The 26,951-nt window shown below is 44.1% G+C and overlaps 1 protein-coding gene across 1 annotated transcript in view; it reads right to left on the bottom strand.

Moving 5' to 3' along the window:
- SLC35F2 (solute carrier family 35 member F2) overlaps nucleotides 1-26,951 on the bottom strand; it is a 45,635-nt gene that overhangs the window by 18,109 nt on the left and 575 nt on the right. The window lies entirely within an intron of this gene.

The following is a 26,951-nucleotide window of genomic DNA, read 5'->3' as shown; positions in this document are numbered from 1 at the left end:
AAGGAGAACGGAGATAAGGAAAGTCTGAAGAATAAGCAGCAGTGCTGAAGACAGGTTTATTAATTATTTATTATCATTATCATCTTGTTGAAGGATCAATGACGTTTAAACAGATCTGGGAGATGAGCAGAAGGCAGTAAGAGTGAACATGTGAAGACTGACAAAAAAGAAATTGAAAAGAGATTATAAAGACAACTCTTGGAAGGATCAGAGATCAGGACCGAGAACACCGCCCCTTTTGTTTAAAATGCTCTCTATATAAATCCTTCCAGAGTTGCTCTAGGTAAAGTAGCAAATATCAAAACTGCAGAATATCTGTTCTAAGAGTTTACAGTGTATTTTTTCCTCTGGAATGACTGTTTCAGTAATTTGCAACTAACCTCAAACAATCCTAGCCCAGGGGCTGAAAGAGAAAAGGGAAGTTTGTGGGGTGAGTCAACCAACACTTGCAGAGCTTTTGCCACGTGTCAGGACAAGAAGATAAAAATTGAGGGGCGCCTGGGTGCCTCAGTCAGTTAAGGGTCCGACTTGATTTCGGCTCAGGGCGTGATCTCAGGGTCGTGGGATCGAGCCCCACATCCAGCTCCACACTGGGCTTGGAGCCTACTTAGGATGCTTTCCCTCTCCCTCTGCTCCTCCTGCTCTCACGCTTCCTGAAATCTTTCTATGGATCCCCTTTGTCCTTAGATGAAAGCCTACAGGGCACCCCATCATCTGACCTCTGGCTCACTTTGCCAGTCTCATCTTGGACTACTCTCACAGCTTTAATTTTTGATTTTTTAAATTTCTGTAAGATATTTAAAATACAACAAAGTATAATGTGCAGCCAACATGCATTTATGTATCTACCCGGGAGCTTAAGCACAAAACACTAGCAACATCAACATATCCCCCTCCGCTCTCCCCAGCCTCAGCTCTCTGCGGTAACTAGCTATTCTAGAACTGGGCATTTATCATGCCATGCATTTCCATATATTTTAATATTTATGTAAATATCCCTAAGCAATAAATAGCACTGCTCTGCTTGTTTTAAAATTTTATATAAACAGCATAATATGTATGTATACCTCTGTCGCAACTCGCTATTTTGATTGACATTGTAGGAGAGTCACCTGTGTTGATACGTTAGTTGTGTGGTTCATTCATTTTTACTACATGATATCACTTTATCCATTCCCTTCTTGATACTGAAGCTGTATTCCAGTGTGTGTGTGTGTGTGTGTGTGTGTGTGCGCGCGCGCGAGCACAAGCTCTTATAAACAATGCCTCTGCAGATATTCTTGCATATGTCTCCCAGTGGACAAATCTTAAGAGTTTTTCTGGTTTTTAGCAAACTGATGCAACTGGGTTGCTGATATGCTCAGATATAATCTTAGGGTGGCCTGACAGGAGCACTCAGGATGGCCTGATAGGGACTACTCAGAGTATCCTACAAATATAATGGCTTCCTATTTGTTCCACGAAGTTTAAAGGAATCATTTGCTCTGAAGAAATAGAGTGGAATGGTTGCTCTTAGGCTAGAAGAAGCGTCTTCAATTTTATTTGTTTTGCTAGACGGCTCTTTAAAGGGTTCTATCACTTCATGTTGTTTACTCTGTTGCTCTCAAAAGGAAGGAACTACAGGAATCTCCACCCTTCAAGGGGAAGAATGTATCAGTAACTGGCCAGACGCAAAGACTTTTTTTTAGGCTACAGAAGGACATTTTCAGCCAGGTGAGCAAAGAGTTCAGGACTCGCCCCCACACGGGTAGCAGTCTTTCTGGGGATGCTCTGCCCATCACAGGAGGATGAGGCAAAATGCATCGAGGGGTTTTGACGTCTTCCTCTCGTGCTCACTTCTTTCTAAAGGAGACACTGATTCTAGATTTTAGGCTAAAGAAAAGAAATTCGCTACTTGGTCTGCCTAGAGCACTACAGAAGTTAAGGAGCCAAAGCCAGAAAGTGGGGAAGTGTATTCATTCTGTGTCACTGTCCCCAGCTGTATACTTCCCTCAGGGATCATGTGAGGAAAAACACCTAAACAAAGAAATGGTTCCAATTCTCCTGCATTTCACTGTTCAACTGGTATCGCTATAGCACACATTCTCAACATAATCGTCACGACTACCAGAGAAAAGTACAACCACCCTCCTGTTACGGATGAGGAAAACGGTACCCAGAGAGGCTCCATGCTTCACCTACAGTCGTACAACCAGGAGAAGGCTGGGGAAGTCAGTGCTCTCAGCTATTAAAAGACTGGATCAGGGGTTCAGATTTACTTAAAGGACCTAGGGAAACTTCTCCTCTCCTCCCTGGAAGGAAGTCTCAGAAGTACAGACCTTTGGTGCTAATCCCCACTTTATTTTTTAAGTTGAAGAGACGGTGAACCAGAAGAAGGAAGTGTTTTGCCCAAGATGATACAGAAGCCGAGCTGATGCCCAAATTTTCTGATCACCAAATATCTGCTGTTCCCCTGGCAGCACATGGTTTGGGGATAATACGTGAGATCATCCCTCAAAGTTGGTATCTTCTTATTTTCTGATCTCTTTCTCCTCACTCCTCTCCCCCAGACCCCTCTCTTCACCCTGTGTCCCTTCTCTTATGATTTCATAACAGAGCTGACACCTGAAAACCCCTTCTTCAAGGGACCCTTGCCCCCCACCTCACTGCCAAGAAAGGCATCTAGGCGGATCTCTCTCCTACCAGCATGAACCCTGCTTCCCTGTCCATCAGCGGGCAGCTGGAGGTCTGAAGTACAAGGCACCAGAGAGCTAACCAAGTGACCCATTACCTAACCAAATTCGGAGCATTTTTCACACCCCATAACAGACTAAAAAGCAACGATACATTTGAAATAAGTGAGAATAAGAAGTCTGGAAGCATGAAATCCTGTTCACAAATTGACAAAATTCCTCTTGTAAGCTGCCATTTGCCATCTAAAATAGCACAATTAAGCAAGCTGTCCTCCACTATAAAGTATCACCATCTTCTAAAAAAAAGTCGCAAACTGAGTATGGAGATTTAAAGTTACAGGAATGCACTTCTCTTGGCTCCAAATCCTAATGACCTCATCTATAATGGAGAAGCAAGAGAGCGAGAGCAAGAGACGGAGAGAGGGAGAAGCTGAGAAGCTGAAGGGGATGGAGGTTGAACAAAGGGAGAAAGATGAGGAAACTACTCAGACTTTCGAGAGAGATACCAAAGGCCTCAGAACAATTTTTGTTACCATGCCCTCACATTTAAGCATTCGTATTTCACAAGGTCCTAGTTCATGGGGAATTCTGACCTGAACACAGGGACTCTCTAAACCATAACAAAACCTGTCCCTTTCTAAGGGAAGCTGCCAGAAGCAACGTGCCTCTAACCATGGGATATATCCTGTCATGGTTTTTCAAACGGAACCTCGGCTGCAGTGAAGTTCAATGGCAGGATATGGTCCAAGTCTAAGACACGTTTCCCAAGGTAGCCTCCCGCTGCGGGAGCCAGGCCTCCGGAAAGCAGAGCAAACAAGAGCTATCAATCATTAGGGGGTAGGGTGGGAAAGCAGGTGAAGATAAATGAATAAGGTCACTTCTGACCACATTACTACTTGAATATATTACATGAGTTTAAGAATTTAGGGCACCTGGGTGGTTCAGTCGGTTAAGCGTCTGCCTTCGGCTCAGGCCATGATCCCAGGGTCCTGGGATCGAGCCCCACGTTGGGCTCCCTTCTCAGTGGGGAGTCTGCTTTTCCCGCTGCCCCTCACCCTGCTCATGCTCTCTCTCTCAAGTAAATAAATAAATAAAAATCTTTTAAAAAGAGAATGTAAGGATGGAAAGAAGAAAAGCATTTTAAAGCACTTTATTTCCTCCTTCCTTCTTCCAGAAAACATAAAAGTACATATCTTAATATTCCTTCCATTCCAAAATCCATACTCACGCACACACTTGCTAGTGAAACTATACCTTCTATCTTCTCTTATTCGTGTATTCAGTCATGTATTCACTGGAGTTTGCTGGGTTCCTAACACATGCTAAGCAAAAGGGATTTAGAATTTAAAAGGCCCACGTATTTCCTGGTCCCAGACCCTATTCTACCCAGGCCACATCAGGGGGCTCACACTTTGAGCCCTGAAATAACACCTACCACACTGCTTGTGGGTCTCCCCCCTCCAACTCTCTACTCCAAGAGGACAGGGACATTATATCTTCCATGATGAACACAGTGCCTGGTACATGTCAGTGCTTAATGGGACACTGGCCATTTTTAAACAAGATAACGGGCTTTCTGTCTGCATGAGGAGAGAGACCTCACAACAAAATGGAAAGTGTCGGTGTTGAGCTGGGTCTGTGGCCAAGGGGAAGAAAGGATCCAGACTGCCCAGAGAAGGTTCACAGGATGAAACACTTGATTACGGACCAGAAGAGTCAACAATTTCCAGGAAGATTCAGGAATGAAGAAAAAGCTATGTGGGTTCTTGCCTACTTCCAACACTAGTTTTACATAAAATATACATGAGACACAATGATCAGATTGATTCATTTCTTTAGCTCTTCTTAACTCGCAATAAGTTAGATCAGCAGTCCTCTACTTGAGCGTATATATATTTTTTTTAAGATTTTATTTATTTATTCGACAGAGATAGAGCCAGCGAGAGAGGGAACACAAGCAGGGGGAGTGGGAGAGGAAGAAGCAGGCTCATAGAGGAGGAGCCTGATGTGGGGCTCGATCCCACAACACCAGGATCACGCCCTGAGCCGAAGGCAGATGCTTAACCGCTGTGCCACCCAGGCGCCCCTTGAGCGTATATTTTTTTAAAAATCATCAGAGAATTTAAAAACAAACGATCAAACCTGACCTGAGCCCAGACCAGTTAAATCAGATTCTCAGGAGATGGGGTCCCAACAGCAGTCCATTTGAATAGCCCCCTAGGTGAGTCTAATATACATTGAGGATGGCAAACCACTGAGTTATTCTCTCCCTTTTATTTGAGGGAAAGAAAGAGTTCCAAATGAGTGATAAAATGCATTGCTGGAATGCAAATCACACATTTTTCTTCACTTTATGTCTCAATAAATCTGTGCTGCTGGGTTGCACATCGTCAACTAACGGCAGGATTTCATATTAGGGCGAAAAGACTTGTACGGAGCACACCTTCCTTGGGGAGATTGCAAAATCCATCACGCCGACCTGGTACAGAAGAGTAACTTCCAGCCCCTCTATAAAAATCCTATTATAAATCTGAAAAGAAATAGTCACTAAGACCAAATCCTCACCCGTAGCACATAGATTATCTAGTGTCTATTACTACAGCATTTTCAAGGATACTGGCAGCAAGCTAGAGAATAAATAGTCTTTCTCTACATAGTGAGAAGCAGCCTTGACGACAGGTTCTATTCCTTCCATATCTACATTTCTGATTCAAAAATTTAGCCACTAGTGTATCATGTCATTCTTTTTTTTTTTTTTCTTTTTAAGAGTCCATTTATTTAGTTGAAGAAAGAGAGAGAGAGAGAGCACGAGCAGGGGGAGGGGCAGAGGGAGAAGCAGGCTCCGCACTGAGCAGGGAACCCAATGTGGGGCTCGACCCCAGGACTCTGGGATCGTAACCCAAGCCAAAGGCAGATACTTAACTAACTGAGCCCCCCAGGTGCCCCAGTACCATGTCATTCTAATAAACACAAGGAGCTAGAATAATAAACACAAGAACCCACAGTCTTGTGTAAAAAAAGCATATTCAAGGCCAAAGAAGCCAAATTTCAAAGATTAGAATGTGTACTAGGATAGATCATTACCTTAAAAGGAAGGCAAGTAAGGAAAGGAAACGTGTGTTTTCTTTCTCCCCCACTAGATTATGTCTTACTCAGAGTACATACTCAGTAAATGTTTATTAGATTAGTGAATAAATGCAATTAATTCTTGAGATGTAGTAATGGTAAATGACATTTCATAACATTAAAATGCAAGGTAGACAAATACTATAGCTAGGAAACACTTAGAAGTGAACTCAAGGAATAGGATAGTGGCATGAATATAAGCACAGGAATTAGAGAACACTGGGGTCTAGATTTAAATTTGAAACATGAAAGAGAAGAGGAACAGGGGCAGGCAAGTGGAAAACAGGGGTTCACATCACGTTTTGTTTTATAAAAGGCTGGTGGAGACTGCACCCCAGATGTGATCTTTAGGAAAGGAGAATTCTTTGTGAACACAGCGTAGAGAACTGTAGACTTTAAATCAGAGTTTAATTCCACCCCTTATTAGTGTTATGAAGTTGAATTGTCTCTCAAAAACTGTTTCTGTTTTTAAAGTTTTTTTAAGATTTATTTATTCATCTGACAGAGAGAGAGCACACACCCACAAATGGGGGCAGGCACAAAGGGACAGGGAGAGAAAGAATCCCAAGCTGACTCCCCGCTGAGTGCAGAGCCCAATGGGGGGCCCCATGTCACAACCTATGTGATCAGGACCTGAGCCGAAATCAAGAGTCAGACATTCAACCAAGTGTGCCGTCCAGGTGACCCCTGGTTTGTTTTTTTAACGGCTGTAACACCACCTGTATGAGTTTAAGGGTTCATTAATGTAACCTATATAAAAGCACCTACCGTATTAGGCACGCAATGCATTTTCTTTCCTTCCTGCCTCTGGCTCACCCAGCTTTTCAGAAACCTTTTGACCAGAACTATCCGACAGAAATCTCTGAGATGACGAGAATGTTCTGTAGATGCACCATTCAGTACAGTAGGCTCCGGCCACAGGCAGCAGTGAAGCACTTGCAATGGGGCCAATGTACACGAGGAACTGAATTTTGAACGTTATGTAATTTCAATTCAAATTAAAATAGCAGTAAATGGCTAGTGTAGCCACAGACCAACACAGTGCAGCGGAGTCACTACAGTGACGGAAAGTTGGAAAGGGGGCTACTGAGCATCTGAAATGGGGGTAGGCCTGTGAATGAGGACCTGAAGCTTTTACCGTATTTCAATGTAATTCATTTTAATTTAAGTAGTCACAGGTCGCACCAAAGACAACTCCAGACCGACGCTTCTCCAATCTTAACGTGATGTGAATCACCTGAAAATCCTGTTAAATTGCACGTTCTGGGGGCCCCTGAGTGGCTCAGTTGGCTAAGCATCTGCCTTTGGCTCAGCTCATGATCTCAAGGTCCTGGGATCGAGCCCTGCGTCCAGCTCACTGCTCAGCGGGGAATCTGCTCCTTCCTCTCCCTCTGCCTCTTCCCCCCACTCATGCTCCTGCTCTCTCTGGAGTAAATAAATAAAATCTTTTAAAAAAATTGTGTGTTCTGATTCAATACATTTGGAGAGAAGCCTGAGATTCTGCAGTTCACACCGGCTCTCGGTGCTGCCTGTGTTTGTGGTGCCTGGACCAGACTTCGAGGAGCAGGCCTCTAGGGCAGTGCCTCCAAGGCCTGGACCAGACTTCGAGGAGCAGGGCTCTAGGGCAGTGCCTCCAAGGCCGAGGTCGCTCAACTCTAGGAGTCCACGGAACTAATGAGAGCAGTCTGGTCAGAATCTGTTTTCGACACTGCAAAAAGCTTAACGGTACTTCTGACCATTGCTGGTAAGAAAGCAGAATGACACAGTCCTTAAGGCGGGGGCATTTCTAGTTACTTTACTTCTAGGGTCTATCACCAAGATCCCCTGGCAAAAATACAAAAGGCCTATATACGGGCTATTCATTCCACCACTATCTATAATAGTAAAAGACTACAGAAAAAACCTAAATGCCTACCAACAGCGAACTAGCCGAATAAACACAAAGGAGGACTGTGGGCTATAAAAAGCCAGGCAAACATTTCTATCTGCTATAAAGTTACTGCCAGGATCTACTTTAAAAAGAAGCAAATGTCGAGGAAAATGAGTATGAAATGCTAACATTTACCTGTATGTGCTATTTTTAAGTGTAAAGATAAAATCAAAACTGTTTTCAAAGATCAGGAAAGACAGCCAAGTAAAAGGTATATGCCTGAATATATCTTGTTTTATAGTTTTCTTTTAGGAGCCATGTGACTGTTTTACAGAATTATAGAGCAAGAATTTTATTTTTAAAAAGCCACGTCTAAAATAAAAAACAGGGGCACCTGCCTGGCTGGCTCAGTCAGTACAAGCAGACAACTCTTGATCTTGGGGTTTTGAATTCAAGCCCCATGTTGGGTGTAGAGACTACTTAAACATAAAATCTTTAAAACAGAATAGAATACAATTAAATAAATAAATAAAATAAAAACCAAAATGTTACATGACTTAAGGACGCTTTAAGTTGGTAGCAAGACCAAACAGAAATTATTTCAAATGACTTTAAAACACGAATTTGACAGTGCATTCCTAATGGGATGGACCATAGAACAGTAAGAACTGCAAAATATTTTAAACTGTTTGGAGGCAGGATTTGGGGGAAGGGGTAAAGGGAAGGGGAGAGAGAGAATCTCAAGCAGACTCCCCACTTAGCGTGGCGCCTAATGCAGGGCTAGATCTCATGATGCTGAGATCACGACCTGAGCCGAAATCAGGAGTCAGACATTTCACCAACTGAGCCACCCAGGCGCCCCTGGAGGTAGTAACATTATTTTGAGACTGGAATAAAGCAGAAAAGAAATTACACTGATGCATTGACTTATAGTATAGGAAAAAGGAGATAAAGATGTGAGATGGAACAGGGTAAGTTAAAACCCCGTATTGTTCTGAACTTTATTGAAAATTAGAATTAACACATATGCCATTTTATATATTTTAAAAATATATAATTCCTATCTCTGTCCACTAAAAAGCCAGTCTGAAACTATGACCAACCAACAATCATGAACACTCTTAAGTGCCTAGATATGGCAACTAAATACGATTTCCCACTAAAAAGAACTAGGGCTCCTTGGAGCACGGCTGATCTCAGACCTGGGGTAAGAAATGTACGAAATAAGCCTAGAACACCTTGTCACACAGGATGGCAAGAAAGTGAGCAAAAGACTAGTGTAGTCATGACGAGAAGACATTCTGAACATCAGTAAGAACAGCTGCAATGGACTGAAGCATCTCAAATACGTTTAAATCCATGAGTTAATAAGCAATGCTTTAAAGCAATAGAATAAAACTCATGGGGCACGTGGGTGGTCAGTCGGTGAAGTGTCCGACTCTTGCTTTTGGCTCAGGTCCTGATCTCAGGGTGGTGAGACCAAGCCCTGCCTTGGGCTCCACGCTCAATGCGGAGTCTGCTTGAGATTCTCTCTTCCTCTCCCTCTGCCCCTCCCTCTGCGCATGCTCTCTCCCTCCCTCCCTCTCTCTCTCTCTCCCCCTCTCCATAAAATAAATAAATAAATAAATCTTTAAAAAAATAAAAATAAAACTCACTGGTCATCTTGAAGGATGCTAGGGAACCAACAAACCATTATTTTGAAAACTGACACACAAACAGTTACCCTGCCCTTCCTGTACAAATGATACCTCAGGGCAATGATCTGATGACAGGGCCTTTCTGTGCAGAAATACATGGATCATAATTAAAAGCGGAATGGCAGAAATCGAATGGCTTACAACCCTAATAAAGTAAGGAATCTAGGCCATAAACCTCAATAGCTCCTAACACAGCAAAGAAACAAGCAAACTTTATGCAACTCCTGATGGCAATACACAATATCTATGATATACTCTTGCCAAAAAAAAAAAAGAGAGAGAGAGAGACCACAGGATTTTTAATGGGGCTCATGGACCAGGTCAATGAAAATATTCTGAAGAATCTATGAACTTGGGGGAAAAAATACACCCTGATTTTCAGTAACATTTAACTGAAGTTTAACATTCCCTTCAATTATGAACATAGGCAACAAACTACAGTAGTAATAGCAGTGCCTAAGACCTTACTGCCAAAGAATCACAAACATTTTCTTATCAGATGACAGCTGTTGCTGAAATTCAAAATACCATTTACAGTCATCATGACTCCACGTCATGATGGTTAAACACCCATTCATGACACCTTATTTAATGACTTCTCTTTTAAAAAAGAAACATATATATTAACATATATCACCATGTGTTTTTAATAGTTTAATACCCAAACACATGAAACTGGTTGCCATTATAATCCCACTTATGTTATTTTATGCATTTAAAAACATTCTGAGAAGGAAATACTGTAAACTCACTAGAAAGATACAATCAGCAAACCCCAGAGCGCGGTAAACTCTACATGACAAATGAACAGTTTCTTCAAAAATAAACTGCAAGAAACAAAGAGCAAGAGGAAGCCCACAGAAGAAAGAGACATCAATACAACAACCCATTGAAACGTATGGATCTTACATGCATCTTGACGTGAAGAAACTAGTTTAAAAATCATGTGCTAGTTGTGGAAATTTGAACATGGACTAGATATCTGATATTAAGGAATTATTGTTCAGTTTTAGGTAGAATAAAGGTATCATGACTATGTTTTTTACGTCCTTATCTTTTAGAGATGAATACTGAAATATTAATGCATGAGGTTGTATGATGCCTGAGATTTACTCTCAGATAATCCAGAAAGGAGGAAGTGAAGAGGAAAGAAGATGAGTTGATAAGTACTGAAAATGGGTGATAGGCAAAAATAAACTCAGAAGGGATTGGAGACCTAAATGTGAGACCTGGAGCCATAAAAATCCTAGAAAACAGTACAGACAGTTATCTCTGACATCAGCTGTAGAAACATTTTTCTAGATATGTCTGCAAGAGAAACAAAAGCACAAATAAACTATTGGGACTACATCAAAGTAAAAAGCTTCCCCACAGCGAAGGAAACAAAACTAAAAGGCAACCTACTGAATGAGAGAAGATATTTGCAAATGATATGGCCCCTAAAGGGTTAGTATCCAAAATATATACAGAACTTAAACAATACAACCTCAAAAAACCAAATAATCCAATTAAAAATGGGCAGAAGACATGAACAGACATTTCTCCAAAGAAGATATCCAGATACCCCACAGACACATGAGAAGAAGCTCAACATCACTCATCATCAAGGAAATGCTAATCAAAACTACAATGAGGGGCGCCTGGGTAGCTCAGTTGGTTAAGCATCTGACTCTCGATTTTGGCTCAGGTCGTGATCTCAGGGTCTTGAGATCAATCCCTGTGTCTGACTCCATGCTCAGTGGGGAGTCTGCTTCTCCCTTTCCCTCTGCCCGCCCCCCACCCCCTACCTCCTGCATGAACACGAGTGTGCACACTCTGTCTCTAACAAATAAATAAAATCTTTAAAAAATAAAATGAAACAAAAATGTAAAATAAGTTACAGTGCATATTGATATGGACAGAGTGACAGTAGTTTGCTCTCCCAAACAATATAAATTCCAGAAAAAGGAAACTTGGCAAGTTATCCATTTCTCCAGTCCGGCACAGGAGCAAGAGTCCCCTGGTCTATTAACAAGTCACTCATAATTGGAAGGCAGGTGCCAGGAGTAGAAGCAGGTGTGTCATAAAGGTGGGGGGTGGTTTGGACAGACACATAATTTCTTTTGTCTCTGTTCTACGTTCACCAAGCAACTTCAGAGCTCATATTTCCTAAGCAGATTTTTCTGTTGGGATGGTCTTCCTGCGAGTAGCTGTCAAGTATAACAGCAACAATCCTCGTTATAAATTAACACATTTATTTTCAGGCATAAATACGAGTCTGAACGGCAAGAATCGTACCTAGAGCCTGGTGCCCCCCTCAAATGAACTGACCATGATGTCCCAGACACAGGAGACTGGAATATTCCACCAACGTACAGGAATCAAGAGCTTCAGAGGTCAGCTTTCTTAGCTACGATGCTAGAAGTGTGTTCATAAAGGTTTGGCAGAACCACAGTCCGGTACTTAACTAAGTAATGAAGCAAGCTCTTCCAAAAATTGCACCATAAATAACACCTATCAAAGTCTCTTATATTTATGATTATTATACAGAACAAGAGAACAGGACGCTTCTGAAATTAGCAAAACATTTTTCCTCTACTTCTCCTCACCATATGTCCTCTTGAACACTTCTTAGACTCGAGGTGGAGGAGTGGGGCTAACCAATTTTTCAGTATTCTGTAATAATACAGCTTTAGTAGACAGAAGAGCAAGCTTAGGGTGGGTCTAAATCCAGCAAGGAATCCATCCAATTACACCCATTTACTTTAGCTGTACCTCAGGGTATTTTCATCCAGTCTGAACTTCAACCTCTGGACCTTCCCAACTCTGCTCATTCCTGGAACTGTTTCTCTTTTTTTCCCCTCAAAGATTTTATTTGAGAGAGAGAGAGTGAGCGGGAGAAAGAGGGAAAGAGAGAATCTCAAGCAGACTCCCCAGTAAGCGCACAGAGCCCGACATGGGGCTCCACCCCACGACCCTGAGATCATGACCTGAGCCGAAACCAAGAATCGGACCTTCAACCGACTGAGCCACCCAGGTGCCCCAGAACTGTTTCTTTCTATTCTGACTCTGTGCAAACAAGAGCAGGCCTACAGCCAAAGGATAGTCGTGGAAGGAATAAGAAGTCAATGACTACAATGATGGATGGGTCAAACTGCCTGATTGAACCTTAGAATTAACAGAAAAGTTAGGTGGGTGGGATTATAGGATATTTTTTGGTTGTTTTCTTCTTTATCCATTTTGTGCATACCAAATTTTCTAACAAGGAGAGATCTATTTTTTCAAATCTGTGTTCTTTCTTAAAAGACCTGGGAAAATGAAGGGACCAAAGCAATCATGAAGGATAACATCAGAAGCCTTCTTGATTCCTCGTTCTGAATCCTTGTGCTAATTTGGATTCAGAGCTCACCTTCTCTCCTATGACCCGCGACTCTTTGTTGACAACTCGAGGTTTCCAGACTGCTGACTTTAAGCTCCCTGGATTTGCCAGTGGGACACGCATCATTATCAAGTATTATTTATTTATTACATCCATGCTAATGGACCCCATCAGAATACCTGTTTTCTACAGTGCCTTGCCATTTACAAAAACTCTTCGGAACCCTCTCGTTTTTAATTTTTGATCCACCGGACGGTGACAGATGAAGAACGTGCAGCTCAGAGAGGTGAAATGGGTCACCCAACTGATGTTTTTTGAAAGTGGCAGAATCAGGGGCAAACCCCCAGCACTAAGTAAAGTGCATCTCCTTGCCTACTACATTCCCTCCTACATGATTCTGCTAAATAACTTCAGGGGCCTGGGTGGCTCGGTTGGTTAAGTGTCTGACTCCTGGTTTCGGCTCAGGTCATGATCTCAGGGTCCTGGGATCAAGCCCTGTGTTGGGCACCATGATCACCAGGGAGTCAGCTTGGGATTCTCTCTCTCTCCCTCTCCTTCTGCCCCACCCTGCCACTCTTGCTGGCTCGCTTGTGCTCTCTCTCTCTCAAACAGATAAATAAATCTAAAAAATAAAATGAAATAACTTCAGAACGGAGGATCCATCCCTTTTTTTCTCTCTAACCCATATTTGATAAAAATGGATGAAGCTGCAAAAATGCAGGTCAGATCATTCAAAGGCTCTTTTTTAAATGCCTGGCCTTTTATCTGATCATTGAATATCACATCAACATTGTATTTTCCCATACATTTTATAATGGATACTACAGTCCACGATAACTGCAGACTCGGTTATCACAGAACTAAATCAGTTCCTATAGAATAATAATTATTTTATATTTTACTTGGAATTTTGTGGGCAAATGTATCCTAACACACTCCAATCAATTTAATCAATACCATCCACACTACGGAAGTACACAACGTTCTGTAATACGTGTCCACTTTAATTATCACAATGTCATCCCAGAGCCAATAAGAGAAAGCTAGCAATATCAGCTAGCAATATCAGATCTGGAAAACTAGAGTTTGGCAGGAAATCAAGTGAACGCTAGTTGAAGGGGCCAGCACTCACTTGACTGGCTACTGAGTGCGCGCGCGCGCGCACACACACACACACACACACACACACACACACACACACCCTCGCATAAAGAAGTTGCAGAGAGAGAATAGTCACCTGAGGTGTGTGAAGGTAACCACACCTACGGCCTGGAACACTGCAGCCTTGTCTGCGGGAGCTGATCTGTCTCACGGATGCTCAAATCAAGTTTATATCTGTACCTTTTCTGAAGCGGGGGTGTAGCGCTTGCAATAGCATACCCCTCCCAGACTCCTACCTAGAGAGCAGAATGTGTGCAAATTCTCCTCGTCTGCTTGGTGGAAACTGTCCAACCTGGCAGCAACTTCAACACCCACAGTGACCTTTTTATTACCATCTTCTTAATGGTATCGAGTTCAATTCCCCGACATGGCCAGGCTCCGGAGTACACAGAAACAGCCAGCCCTACCTTCATGGAATTCATAATACAGCAGTGAAGAAAAATGCTGGAGGAACAGTCTGACTTATTTCATTTAGCATAATCCCCTCTAGGTCCATCCATTTTGTCAAAAATGGCACGACGGATGGGACCTAACCTAATCTGAGATTCCAAGGGAGACTTTCCTCATGAAGCAATACTTCATCTGAGACTCGACCAATGAAGACAAGTTGTTCCGATCAAGAGAAAGGGAACAGGAACTGTGTCCCAGCAGAGGAACAGTACATACTGTCCATCACCCTCCCTGCCTGGAGTCTCAGGCGTAACCCCCCAGATGAGCGGCCACCTAATCTTTCAAACATGTCGTGCAGCTTAAAAAGAGTCTGGCAAATCTCAGTTGACCATTTCAAACAATGACTAAAGGTTGTGGGTTAGATGAGCTGAGAAAATGTGTCCTTGACATTTTACGAATGGTTGTTTACCTTTTCACCAGCATCTAGGTGGTCTTCGTGCTCTATTTTCTTATTGGAACTATATTTAGATTCTGTCACCAAACACAGTAGGCAGAATAACGGCTCCACAAAAATGCCCCCGCACTAGGCCCCTGGAACCTGTGACTACATCACCTCACCTACTGTGATATAATAAGAAATATATAGTTTAATCTTGGCTCCCTCCAGAGCTCCTAAAAGTCATGAGAGAGACAGGACCATCTTCTGTTCTTCATCACAAGCCCCATTCAACTACACCCAAGTTTATGTTAATGAGGTGACTTTTGGAAAAATCCCTGAGGAGGAAGGGAGCCGTTACCCAGGGAGCTAACCTGCGCTTAGAGGGTTGGAACTTTCAGCCCCACCCCAGGGAGGGGAGAAGGCTGGAGACTGAGCCATTCACTAATGACCAATGATTTCATCACCTGTGCCTACATAATGAAGTCGTCCATATAATTCCTACCAAAGGGGAGCCTGGGTGGCTCAGTACGTTAAGCATCTGGCTCTTGGTTTCAGCTCAGATCATGATCCCAGGCTCTGGGGAGGTTACCCTGGATTTATCCAGTCAGCTCCATCTAATCACCCGCGTTCTTAAAAGGGAGAACCTCTCCCAGCTGTTGTCAGAAGGAGATGTGACCACAGGAGGAGAGTCAGAGAGACATGCAGCGTTGCTGGCTTTGCAGATGGAGGAGGGCGGCCGGAGCCCAAGAAGGCAGGCAGCCGCAGACGCAGAAGAGACGAGGAAATCAACTCTCCCCGGTGAGACCCGTGTCCGATTTCTGTCCTTCAGAACTGTCAGATAATAAGGTTTGTGGTGGTTTTTTAACAGTAATAGAAAAGTAACATGCTAGGTCGACAATGGGTGTGATACCTTGAAATAACACTTGAATCATAATGTTATAACTATTTATATTCACCTCAATGAATTTCCTTAGTAACAAGACAGTTACATCATATAAACAAGAGTCTTTTAAATCACTGCAGACAAAGCTGATCAAGAGTCATCCTGGATTAAAACACTTCCATCATTTGCCAGGGAGAAAATGCAACCATGCCATCAAACCACAAACTACTGAACTAGTTTTATGCAAACCATCAAAAGTAGAAACTGTAAATTCAGTGATCACTTCCTACATATTCCGTCCTGCAGGACTCTTAGATAGTCAAGAATACAGGGGAAACATATTAGGACTCATCCTCGATGCCATAAAAGGAAGGGAGACTAGTGACAGCCGCTGTACTCACCTCGTATGTACATTAACTTACTGGATTTTCATTCAACCCGAAAATGTAGGTATCATCTTGCCAAAATTCGAGAGTCTTTTCACAAGGTTCCTAAGGTAAATGAATAATGGGATCAAAATCCAAACAAGGCTCTCAAGCCTGTGCTCTTTCCATTCCGCTATGCTAAGAAAATAATTGTGGGAAGAAAGTAAGAAAGGGGCTGAGTTCCAGAATGACGACCTCTCCATTCCTACGGCATTTGCGTTGTACCCCACCTTCCCCGTTTTCTAGATCCTTCCTGTAGTATGTTATACGTCTGTTGCGTTTGCTTTACTAGATTATAAATGCAGAAACTACGTCATGGATATTTTTGTGCCCCCCCCCATATGCATATCTACACAGTATCTAGTACTGTTACTGTTATGGTTGTTGCTACCATTGTTATAGTTACTACCGTAATTACCATTATTACTGTTATCATTGTTACTATTAACAGTGAAAACAGTATCTAACACCCTGAGGGCACCCTTTCTATGTACCAGGCACTGTCCCAGCAATTTCAGGATTTCACAGTCCTAATTCATTCAATCCTCCCAACAATCCAAAGAGGTAGGTGCTACTGTTACTGGTATTTATAAAGAAACTGAGGCACAGAGATGTCGCACAATGTGCCCAATATCACACAGCTAGCGAATGGCAGACCCTGGAAACCAACCCAAGCAGGATGGGCTCATCATCACTGTCCCACGGGAGCACACTACTGGCATCTATTAGGGACTCAGAAAACCTTTCTCATTATCCTACAAAAGTGAGGTGGCTTAAGAAAAATACCGCATGCGGGGCGCCTGGGTGGCTCAGTCGTTAAACATCTGCCTTCAGCTCAGGGCATGATCCCGGAGTCCTGGGATCAAGCCCCACATCGGGCTCCCTGCTCACTGGGAGCCTGCTTCTTCCTCTTCCACTCCCCCTGCTTGTGTTTCCTCTCTCACTGGCTGTCTCTCTCTCTGTCAATATTTAAAAAAAAAGAAAACGAAACGAAACGAAACGAAACGAAACGAAAAGAAAAATACCACATGGCAGGGGCCGTGCTCAGTGGCTCCATTTAAAACTCACAGAACCTCTCATGGGATAGGGATCATGTGTACACCTGCAGCAGTGAGAAACTGGCCTAAGGTCAGAAAATCAGGGAGTCTATGTTTTTCCCATTCTACACACTGCCTCCCTGATAATAACAACAATAAATCAAATGATAGTGAAGATTCTGATATCATGCAAGGAGATCACGTGATACAAATTATCCTGCATCTTGAACAGTCAGCACTAATCAGCTCCGCCCATCTGATTGATGTCCAACAATTATTTTAATAAGGGGTGTTGTAATGAAAATGAGAGAGGACATAAGATCTACACATGATAGCCTCCCTCTGTCCTTCGATTTGTGATTGGTTGAAATGAGAAAGCGTGAAACATGTGGGCAAACTGCCTATTCTCTTTGGCAACCTGTCAGAGGACCGTGAGTCCTACAGCCTCGATGGATGCGAGGAGGGGGCAGCATTAACTGTGGTCAGTATGTGGAGGACAGGCCTCTCACCTCCAGGACCCTCCCAACCCCCAGACACCTCTGTGAGAATTCAACCAGGGGCACCCATGTGAACATACTGCAGAGGCCGGGAACATGAGCTCCGGGTGGATGCAGGGATGGGGGAAGGGTAGATTGTCAAGGATGGGATTAGCACGGGGCAATGAATGCACTGCTGTTTCAAGAGTCTAGATGATGAGGGGCGCCTGGGTGGCACAGTGGTTAAGCATCTGCCTTCGGCTCAGGGCGTGATGCCAGCATTATGGGATCGAGCCCCACATCAGGCTCCTCTGCTATGAGCCTGCTTCTTCCTCTCCCACTCCCCCTGCTTGTGTTCCCTCTCTCGCTGGCTGTCTCTATCTCTGTCAAATAAATAAATAAAATCTTTAAAAAAAAAAAAAAAAGAGTCTAGATGATGAGTTTATGACAGACACACCGCCCTCTCTCCACCCACCCCAGTCTGGCACAGGCACGGAAGGAAACAGACTAACCCTGTTCTCAGCAAGCAGCCAAGAAGCCACAGCCCATAAAACTTTAAATTCCTACTACTGCCTGCTCACTGAGGCTAAATCGGAAGTTTTGAAGGACTATTTTTTTAAACTGTTGTAAAATCTAAATGAGCCTTCCTGGGGATTATCAAAACAAAACTGCTTGTTTCTGTGTGTGGTTTAAACTGTCAAGTGCGATCCGGGGTGAAGACAATCAACCAACAGACAGTTAAAAGAAGGAAACCAACAGCCAGCCAAAGTACAGACAGAAATCCCGGCGTGGCTGGGTTCCGGGCTCCAGCTGTGGCCCTGCCCTCTGTGGTTTGGCACGTTCACCTCCTCAAACTCTGTGAAGTCATAAATCCTCTGTCCTACCTACACCAGTGGTGAGCTGGAGTTCTCACTAATACACTCCTCAAACACCAACCAGGCCCCAGAAAAGAGCAGTCTGAGTCTGATCTAGAAGTTCCTGGACTTGGCCTGGAGGGAAGGGGAGGCGGAGGCGGAAGGGAGATTTCCTGTGAGCTATTCAACCCCCCACAAGGGCTCACACCAGAAAAACCCACTTGCTTCCTTAGTCAGCTTCCCTGCTCCTGATTTAACCCAGCCAACTCTCAAACTTTTCAACAGAATGCCTTTATTAGGCAAAGAGAAGTAAATTACCATTAGTGGGGAACCTGATGCTAGCCCATACTTTTTCAGCTCTCAAGGGGTATTCTTAAAATCCATAGAGAGGGGCACCTGCCTTCAGCTCAGGTCATGACCCCCTGGTCCTGGGATAGAGCTCCATGTTGGACTCTTTGCTCAGCAGGGAGTCTGCTGCTCCCTCTGCCTGCCATGTGTGCTCACCCTCTCTCTATCTCTCTCTCTCTCGCTCTCTGACAAATACATAAAATCTTTAAAAAGAAAAAAAATCCGTGTACATTGTACTCTGTATAGGGCAAACCATTTAGCATCTCTAGGAAATGGAAACATGGAAGGCCTATGAACAGGGACCCACCTGCCCTGGTGATCAGGGATATGCAGGTTAGAGATACTCTTTACATTCATTTGACTGTCAAAACTTTAAAAGTCTATTAATGCCAAGTGTTAGAAAGGATGTTTGTTCTCATACTCAGCTGATGGCTGTGTGAACTGGTACAACCGCTCTGGGAAAACCATTTGGCATTTTGTGAAGCTGAAAAGTCAGGTGCCTTGCCATCTAGCTGTCCACCCCCCCCCCCCAGATACTGTATATGCATGTGTGTGTGTAAAAGAAGCGCTGGGGCGTCTGGGTGACTCAGGCGGTTGAGCGTCTGACTCTTGATTTTGGCTAGGGTTGTGGTCTCAGGGTAGCGAGATCAAGCCCCAGGTCAGGCTCTGCGCTGAGCGTGGAGCCTGCTTAAGATTCTCTCTCTCCCTCTCCTTCTGCCCTTCCTCCCACTTGTGCTCTCTTCCTCTCTCTAAAAAAAAAGAAAAAGAAAAAGAAGTGCTTATACGTGATCAATAGAAGACATATAGAAGAATGTTCCTGGAAGTCCTGTTCACTATAAGAAAAGACCTGGAAAAAACCCAAATGCCCATTAACTGAATTAATAAAGCACAGTATATGCACAGGAAAGCATATTATCCAAAGTGAGGGATCTTGCAGCATTAGGCAACAGCACGGATGAACCTTGGCAGTATGATACAGAAAGGGAAATAAATCACAACAGATTATCTATAGCATGATACCCTTTCAATAAAGTTAAAAACATGATAATAAAAGCATACTTTTTAGAAATACACAGAGGAACAAAACTCTCTCTCTCTGCATCGTTAACATAAATAGCCAAGTTTTTTTTGATATATCACTTATCTGATGACTCTAATTAACAAAGACTTCTGTTACCATTTAAAAAGAAGTCCTCAGGGGCGCCTGGGTGGCTCAGTCATTAAGCATCTGCCTTCAGCTCAGGTCATGATCCCAGGGTCCTGGGATGGAGCCCGCATCGGGCTCCCAGCTCAGCGAGAAGCCTGCTTCTCCCTCTCCCGCTCCCCCTGCTTGTGTTCCCTCTCTTGCTATGTCTCTCTCTCTGTCAAATAAATCTTAAAAAAAAATTTTTTAAAAAAGACCTCAAATTTGTGAACTAAACGTTGTTATAATTTATTAAAATGAAAATTATCTAAATCTCACAGCTGACCTATACTTTCACTACAAGCAATTCTGAGAAATTGGGTTATCTGGTTTCTACTGTGTTAGCAGGTTAGAAGTCATAATTTAGAAAGAATGCAGACTTCCGGAGATATGCTCGGTAACACAGAAAAAAATCACATGTGACAGCTGTGGGAAAAAAATAAGACAAATAATTCACTTCAGTGGCCCCTGAACATACTGTTATTACTGGCACCCAGCAGAATAATTAAACTTCAGGATGATGACCCTGAGTCACGAAGAAAAGGTGTTATGTTGAATACACTTTACTAAAAGGTGAATAGTCTTATATATTTGTTTTAAATATGCCATGAAGGGGGCGCCTGGGTGAAAAGATGTACTAATCTCTGTAGCAGTTCTGTATATCGGTCTATAAAGCTTTTATTTAAATTAGTTTCCTTAAATAAAATTAAAAAACCAGTTCCTCTTTGGGGCACCTGGGTGGCACAGCGGTTAAGCGTCTGCCTTCGGCTCAGGGCATGATCCCGGCGTTATGGGATCGAGCCCCACATCAGGCTCCTCTGCTGTGAGCCTGCTTCTTCCTCTCCCACTCCCCCTGCTTGTGTTCCCTCTCTCGCTGGCTGTCTCTATCTCTGTCAAATAAATTAATAAAATCTTTTTAAAAAATAAATAAATAAATATGCCATGAAGACTTTCTTTCTTTTTTTTTTTTTTAAAGAGAGGGAGAGAGGTGGGGGAGGGGCAGAGGGACAGGGAGAGGGAGAATTGTAAACAGGCTCCACACCCAGCACAGAGTCGGATGTGGGGCTGGATCTCATGACCCAGAGATCATGACCTGAGCCGAAATCAAGAGTCAGACACTCAACCGGCTGAGCCACCCAGGCACCCCTACCATGAAGACTTTTAAATAATGTTTTGGTTTTTTCTGGGCAAAATCTCCAGGATTAGTTACAAATGGACCCACAAAATAATTACATGCCCTAGAAAGTTGTTCAATACAAACCAATAAAATGTGGAAAACTGCTGCCCCAAATTATGAATTAATTAACAGAAGCGAGTCACCTATTCCGTGAATAGTGCCACGCAACTGGATTTAAAAGTAAACTTTAATACTTGAAAGAGTGCGTTTTAAGTTATCTGTAAAATTCACCTGTATGAAAGGATTCGTTTTCTCCAACAATCCTCAATAAACAATACTATATGAAAGTTCTTATAGCTTTTTTAATAATCTTACCAAAACCTATACACACAAGCAATACCTTGGGAGGCAATTCACTTCTTCCACAGATGTGGCTACTGTTCAGAGCATCCCTGAAAAGTCCTCTTCAAAAACAGCCGACTTTAATTTCAGCCCTAACACGTACATCTGGTTTACCAAATCTTGCTGCAAACAGGTTAGTACTGTTTCTAGAAATCAGCAGCCACCATTTCAGTCCAAAGCCAGGTACGAAGTGAGTACAGGTATGTCAAAGATGAACTGCCATCTCCAGCCTTAACACATTGTCCCAGGCTGGTTTCACGTCACAATATGGTCAGCGTAATGAGTTAGGAAGAAGGGCCTGAAGAGTAGAGACGAAGATGTGTGTGAAGAGAGAGAGGGAAGACGACGGCCTGACCTGGGCCATCTACAGGCTTTAAGCAGCCAGAAGAGCCGGGAGAGGAAAAGCACCCATGCAGGAAGCTACGGGTGTAAAGGTGCCAACTAAGGCGTGTGCAGGGGAATCGCAGGCATGTGGCTGTCGCCAGCGTTACCCTCTGCGAGATGGACGTTCTGGAAGACGAGCCTGGTGAGGCCTGTGGGCCAGTGACGGGGGGCCTGTAGTTCATGTCAAGCTTGGCTCTCGCAGAAGGACAAATATTGCAGGACTGCACTTCTGTGAGGGAGCTAGAGTAGTCAGATTCGTAGAGACAGAGGGGGCATGGTGCTCACCAGGGGCTGAGGGGAGAGCGGGCGTGGAGTTAGTGTTCAACAGCCACAGAGTTTCTGTAGGGGATGATGAACAAATTCTTGACATGGACAGTGGTGACGGGCGTACAACACTGTGAATGTCCTTCATGTCACTGAATTGTACCCTTAAAAATGGTTACAATGATAAACTTTGTTACATACATTTTACCACAATGAAAACCACTAAAAATGTAATCATTGGGCTCAGGTAAAGGAGGAGGTGGAGGGGGTGGGAAGGGGGGATGGGAACAATGACCACCACAGCTGGAGCTCTATCCCGTAACCAGTAGCTCTCGGGCTTCTTTTCGCTCCAGAACCCTTTCTTCAAAGGTCTGGCACAAAAGCCTAACCATACATGCACCAGGCAGAGCATCTGATGGGTGCCAGACTCGGAGAAGCCCACCAGTTCCCATCGCCCAACTCGCCCCCAGAATGGGCCCTGAGGAACCTCCAGGGAACCCCAAGAGCACCCTGGTTTGCAAACCCGGGCAGGTCCCTAGAGGAAACCAAACAGGACGCAGTTGGATTTCTAAAATAGTAAAGCAGGTCTGGTCTTTACAATCAAAGGAAACTGTCACAACTGGGCCTCGCAGCGGCCGAGCGCCCTGGGGCAAGTTACCTACCTGCCACCAACAGGACTAAAAAGATTTGTACAGGATTGTCGTAAGACCTGAGGGATGAAAGGTAAGTCGGACACCTGACGCAGGGTGAATTCTCACTCGATGGCGGCTCCTGATAGCCTCTGGAGTTATCTGGCATCTCTCTGGTTCCTGTGCCGTGAGATGGTTTGGGCAGGCACAGGCGAGGACGGCCGTTATGACAAGAGTCCACATGACAGATGATGAAGAACTGCTCTGAAGTCCTGACCGCAGGGGCAGAAGGGGGAGGTGGACCCTGGAAAGAGTCTGAAAGTGCTGTCAAGATGGGGAATTGGGGCGGTTGGGCTTGGTTTGGGCTACGGTGGTGATCATGGGGTCTCCCTGAGCACAGAGTCTGCTTGTCCCTCTTCCTCCCCCTCTGCTCCTCCCCAGCTCTCTCACTTTCTCTCAAATAAATAAATCTTTAAAAAAAAAAAAGAAAAGAAAAAGTTGGGGAATAAGCACTAGAAGCCATCATTTCATTTGTCTCCCAGTCAACTTGAGAAAGGGAGCAGAGATTAGCAGGAGTAACCCAAAGGTTATGTGCAGCTGGTCTGCAGGAGGGGGAGGATGACAGCCTGGGGCAGAGACTCACCAGGGGCCCAATCGGGGCACGCTAGAGGGAAGCTTATGAAGTCCACCTCACCTCTGTCCTATGCTGCATGGGGACACTTTACTGCCTGTCCCTTTACCAACTCCCTGCGGCACTGAGAATTTAATAAAAAGGATCAAGCTGTCCAGCCAAAAATCATTCCTCCACCCACCCCCTCCAAGCTCTTAGGGTTCATGGGCCACAATCTAGAGAGACAGCCTCCTCCTCCTTCCAGGGCAGCTGCCGGGGTCCTAGAAGAGCCTGCCAAAGGGCACAGAGCAGCAGCAATCAGGAGTGATGCTGGTGCCCACAGAGGCTCCAACCTGGGGTTCATCCCTTCCCTTCTCCTTCGTCACCTGGCGGGACTCACCTGAGCCCAGCCATTGGCTCTTCCCCAGCACGTAAGGGGACACAAAGGAGAACACTCGGCACGCGGTGCTTTGTGGAGGTTCAGAGTTAGAAACTACCTGAGTGGCCATCACTGGAGGGCTGTGGAAGCTCAAAACACTCTCCAGCACTTCATGAGAAACAGGAGGGCGACATCAGAGGTTCTCACCCAGGGAAGGACACATTGGCCAACGTCTGGAAAGATTTTTGATCAGCACAGCTCAGGGGTGGGAGGGACTGGGGGGGTGCCACGTGGGCATCTCACTTTCTCAAATAAATAAAATCTTTAAAAAGAATAAATCTTTAAAAGAATAAAAACTAAAATATCAGAATTCTAAGTCGACATTACACTTAAAGCAAATAAATTACTGTACCCAAAAGTCCCTTCCTATATACCATCACACATCCTCACAAAATTCAGAAATAAAAGACTAGAAATAAACACACAAAATATAACAGTAAATACAGTTAGCGGAATGCAAATGATTCTGATCTTTTTATATGTGTCTTAATATTATATTTAAAATAAATGTGAACTCATTTTTCATCAGAATAAAATCCTGAAAATAAACATAACGAAAAAAAGCTTACCACCTCCTCAATGGGAAAAGGATAAATATGTGAAATAATAATTGAAGATTTTTGCTAGAGATGCAAACTTGATAGTCATTACAAGAAATATGCATTTTTTTCATATATGAATTACAGTACAGGTGTTAGGATGTAAACTGCTAAATGGTATACAATTAAATCACTCTCCTCAGGTACACTAGGAAACCCTTAGCCTTCTATCACAGCTGTTGTCGTCTGAGCTGAAAGCAGCGAACGGCCAAAGTTCCAAGCAGAGTCGGTTTGAAAACATACAGTGCTTCTTATCATGAATGCCTGGCACATGGTAAGTCCTCAATAAACTTTTATTGAATGAGTGATCTGATATTCTTAACCAAAGGGAAAAATTATCTACTAATAAGGCAAGTGTATCAGGAGCTGGGGTTACCTAGAATACATCCTTCTCATAATGAAAACAGGCCCCAAATGTTTCCTCTGTATTTAGTACCCAGTTGCCAAAAGGGCTATTCTTTCCCCTTTTATCCCAGACAGAAAAGAATCATGTCTGTCCCTCCACATACAAACTATTCCTCTATGTACTATCCATATGGTAATAACACATCCACTCACCAGCCTCCCCCACAGCTCCCTGGCTACAGCTGGGGATTCACGGAGCCAAACTTAAATCTGAGAGGTGAGTTTTAATACTGAGTTTAATATAATGAGAATAAAGAATACTGGATATCTGGGAAACTCCATTTTTCTGATTGCTGGGTCAGATAAGGAAAAACTGCAAACCAGAATCCAAGTGTCTGGACGGTTGCCAAAGGTAGGAATGAAAACCTTAAGGAACAAGAGTTCTGCCAACCAGGGCGCCTGGGTGGCTCAGTCAGTAAAGTGGCCAACTCTTGATTTTGGCTCAGGTCCTGATCTCATGGGTCCTGAGATCGAGCCCGGCGTTAGGCGGGCTCTGCACTCAGAGGGAGTCTGCTTGGATATTCTCTCCCTCTGCCCCCATCCCCTACTCATGCTTTCTCTCTCTAAAATAAATTAATTTAAAAAAAAATATTCTGCCAACCAAAAAAAAAAAAAAAAAAAAAACACTTCAGCCCAAGATCCTTGGAATAAAGATCAATGAAAGGAAGGGTGCTGGGAGTGTGGCAGAAGGTAAAGGAAGCCTCAAGAGCCCCTGTCACCCCTCATTCACTCATGCATTTCTGTGTTAAGGGTTATGGGAGACAGAAAAAGGAAAGACTTCATTCCTGCTGTGAAGGACTCCGTCCATCAGGAACATAAGACCGCCACAAACAGCTATCACACAAGGAAGAAAGTAACAATCCATAAAGGAGGTATATGAAAGTGTGTTCAGAGACAGAAAAAATCTCTTATTTAGGAAGCTCTTAGATACTCCCAACTGTACAGCATACCAGGATTTTGAAAATATTAGAACATTAGGAGACAAAAGAAAGCACCACTAATCCTTGTTCTTACATCCTTCTGTCCACCATGTCTGCCCATCCTTAGGGCCTGTGGCATCTCTTGGGGCAACACCACATTTCCCGACACCCAGGAATGGAGGGCTCATGGCAAGTGACAGCCAACCTCTACAGAGCAGTACCATGAGCCAGGCTGTGTGGTCAGCCACGCAGGCCTCACAACTTCCCCTCCAAGATACAAACTGTAATTATCTCCAGTTTACAAGTAAGAAAACGGGGCACAGAGAAGTTAAGTGACTTGCCCAAGGTCACCCAGCTCAGACGTGGCACAAACAGCAGTTGAGTCCAGAATCTGGGCTGTTAGCCATGACCCTACGCTGCCTCCCAGCTGAGAACCTGTGGACATTTATCAGGACATATACAACGGGAGGACGCAAGGTGATTTTTGGCCAAGTTGGCCCTTTAAGCAGGGCATCTATTTCAGGTTATTCTTATTTACACAACAAAAATGCACACAGGATTCTCGATCTGGTTTTGAAAACGAGTTTTCACAATCATTAATGGGATATTTGCTTTGTTAATCTGAAGGAAAAATAAAAAAGCCTGTTTCATGAGGTGCTGGTGGCCAGAAGTAGTTAAATCACAGTTTTTGACTGGCGCTTGCGGGCAATACCCCTTACAGGTGATCTCACGGCCTTGGGCAAAATGCTCGGCCTTGTTTCTTCGTGGCAAAGTGGCTATAATAGTGTTATCTCAGAAAGTGGTAAAAACTACATGATAGTGTCCACATAAGGGGCTAAGCACAGTAGGCCAAGCACTGAAAGCTCAACAGACGTGGCCTTCCCTGTTGAGGTCCTAAGTCCTCTGTGTCTGCAGAAGGCAAGTCCCGCAGGGACCACAGAAAGGCTCCCCATACCAGAGTCGCTGCCAATCCCTGGAGCACTTCTCTGTTTCCTCCGGAGCACAGAGACACCAGAAGCCGGTTTCCCTGCACCCCGGGCCAGGAGGGGCTGTGTCACCTCGCCCAGGGCCAGGAAGGAGGCAGGCTCCGGACGACCTCGGAGCGGGACCAGAAAACCCAGATTTCTCACTCGGGTGAACTCGTCGCGTAGTGGAGGCTCAGGGCCCTGTCTGACGGGCTTGGCAGCGGAAGGAATGCGGGCGCGGGCTCACCCACCTGCCAAGCCCTCCTTCACGGCATCCCTGGGGAGCTGGGGGGGGGGG

This window comes from Ursus maritimus, unplaced genomic scaffold (genome assembly GCF_017311325.1).
Source record: "Ursus maritimus isolate PB19 unplaced genomic scaffold, ASM1731132v1 scaffold_16, whole genome shotgun sequence".
Taxonomy (NCBI): domain Eukaryota; kingdom Metazoa; phylum Chordata; class Mammalia; order Carnivora; family Ursidae; genus Ursus; species Ursus maritimus.
Note: the sequence above shows the minus strand (reverse complement) of the source record. Positions and strands in the feature narration are given on the sequence as shown.